Consider the following 2,679-nt stretch of genomic DNA (forward strand, 5'->3'; position numbering starts at 1 on the left):
GTGATTTTTTTTCTTTACTGTTTTTGTTACTGTGTTGTCTTTTGGAGCACTTAAATTTTTATTTAAATACAGCTAAACTGTCAATAGAGTTTCATTTATGGTTTATACTTTTTTGTTTGTATTCTTTAAGAAACCATACATTATTGAAGCTAAAAAGGTATTATATAATTTTTTCTAAATGTTTACGGTTCTTATTTTTCCTGATAAGGTAATTGTGTATATGATGTGAAATAGGAATCCACTTATATTTTTAAACATATCATTCCAGCATTGTTTTGAAAAATGAGTCCAGCTTTTCCCATTGATGTTTGATTATATCTCACATCACAAATGACACTTTCCTACACACAGATTTTTTTTTTAAGATTTTATTTATTTATTTGTCAGACAGAGAGCACAAGCAGGGGGAGTGGCAGGCAGAGGGAGAAACAAGCTCCCTGTTGAGCAAGGAGTCCAATTGGGACTCAATCCCAGCACCCTGGGATCGTGACCTGAGCTGAAAGCAGATGCTTAACTAACTGAGCCACCCAGGCACCCCACACAGATATTTTTTATGGTGGCTCCTATTCTGTTCCATTTGTGTGTTGATTTATCTTTACATCAATACTATATTGTCTTTTTTTTTTTTCATAACACATGATATCTTATAAGGCAAGTTTATCCACCTACCACACACACCAGTTCTTTTTCTTAAAGAACGTTTTGATTATTCTTGGTCTTTTACTCTTCTATATAAATTTTAGAATATGTTCCCCCCAACACACACACACAGAATCATAATTGTTATTGGAATTATTTTCTCTTATACACTCATACATGAAATCAAGATTTATTATTTCAAAGCACATTTTCTAACTTTATCACTGATTTTTATATATTGATTTATCTTTAACATATATGTTGATCTGTGTTATTAATCTTCTAGCTAAAATCCTTACCTAACTGTCCTATTAAATCTAAAAATGTGTAGCTATCTTGATTTCTAAGTAAATAATTATAAGTCAATATATGAAGATATTTGGTGTTCCAATCTTTAAACTGCTCCTTGTTTTTCTTATCTTGCTGTGCTGACTGAATCCTTACTATGATATTTAATACACACTGTGATATTTGGATCTTGTTTTATTCAAACTCTTAAAGCAACATTTCTAACATTGTACTATCCATTATGTTGTTGCCATAGGCTTTTTTTTTTTTTAAGTGGGTATTTTATTTATTTGTACTTAAACCTATAAACGAATCAGCCAAACTGGTACTATTATCATGATACATTAAAATACAAAACATCTTTCTACAAATACTAGAATAATGAACAAATTAACAGTTCTAGGAAAACATCACAAGGGACAGAGGAAATCAATGAAGCACATTATAGCTTAACCCTTCACCGTTAACAATTGAGGTTATTAACAAGAAAAGCCTCACAATCTCAGAAAATACAAATTATCCTTCATCACATGTCTTTGTATCTTCACTTCCTATTCTTGAGGTTAGATTCTAGAGCCTAAAGATATCCACATTAGGATTGTATCTAGTTATCTATAGCCAGAAACACCTTTTATCATGTTGTCCATAGCAGCCAATGCTACTGAAACCTCTTTGATTCCAACTGTACCCCCTCAATGGACACAATAATAATAATGGGAAACAGAATATTGAGGCAGAGATATATAGGACCCTTAAAGACAAAGCCTAGGAGAAGTAATACAGCCACCGCCCAAATTGAGATCGAATAATATACTCATCATCACACATCTTCAGGCTGTATGTTCACAGAGTAATTTGGGAACAAATCCATTATTTGCTGGGTACTAAAATACTTCACAGATTGTTGTATTACACTATGGCTTTCCCCAAAAGTTTCTAAGATGGACTCCAAATCGCTGATGGAATTTTGCTGGGACTGGATCTGGGGCTGCAGGGATTCCTCTCCACAGTTCTAGAGCTGATTGTTCCAGGCTTGGGGGCACCAAGTCTGACTGGCCCAGGAATGGTTGCTCCAAGACTGGCCGTTCCAGGAGTGGTTGCTCCAAGACTGGCTGTTCCAGGTCTGGTTGCTCCAATTCGGGTTATTCCAGGTCTGGTTGCTCCATATTGGAAGGTTTCCGGAAGTGTTCCTCAGGTATCCCTGGTGGTAGGAATAGAAGCCTGGGTATTCTGTGGTTGCTGTGCTGTTCTGAGTCACGCTCTTGCTCTCCTTTGGCCATGTTTTTTCTGCCACCTCTTACATTTCATTCTCTGGTTCTGGAATCAGGTCTTCACCTGCTTATAGCTAAGGTTCAGAATGTTGGAAAGTTCTTGCATCTGCTGGAGACTGAGGTATTTCTGTCTCTGAAATCAATCATTGAGGACATAGAGTTGGGTCTGAGAGAACACAGTCCTGATCTTCTGTTTCTTGCTCTAGTCCTTATCTTCCTTCCTCACTGTTCTCTCCTCTCCAGAAGTGGGTGGTAGTTTTACCCTGGGACTGGTGGAGGAGTCGGGGCTGTCCTGAACAAGCAGATCCATGGACGAAGGAAGAGGAGAGACGGTCTCCACGTAGGGTGTCTCAGCAGATGACATTTGCAGGGATGCATAATTTTCTTCAGGCCCATAAATCTCAGGCATTGGAGAAGAGTCCCTAGAACTGGGTGCTTCAGGGCCAGGCGGGCACTGGGGCAGAGTTGGATCTGCACTCAT

The 2,679-nt window shown here is 37.7% G+C and overlaps 1 pseudogene; it reads right to left on the minus strand.

Moving 5' to 3' along the window:
* Nucleotides 1-1,747: 1,747 nt before the first annotated feature.
* LOC110579101 lies at nt 1,748-2,679 on the minus strand (annotated as a pseudogene).

This window comes from Neomonachus schauinslandi, chromosome 4 (genome assembly GCF_002201575.2).
Source record: "Neomonachus schauinslandi chromosome 4, ASM220157v2, whole genome shotgun sequence".
Lineage (NCBI taxonomy): Eukaryota > Metazoa > Chordata > Mammalia > Carnivora > Phocidae > Neomonachus > Neomonachus schauinslandi.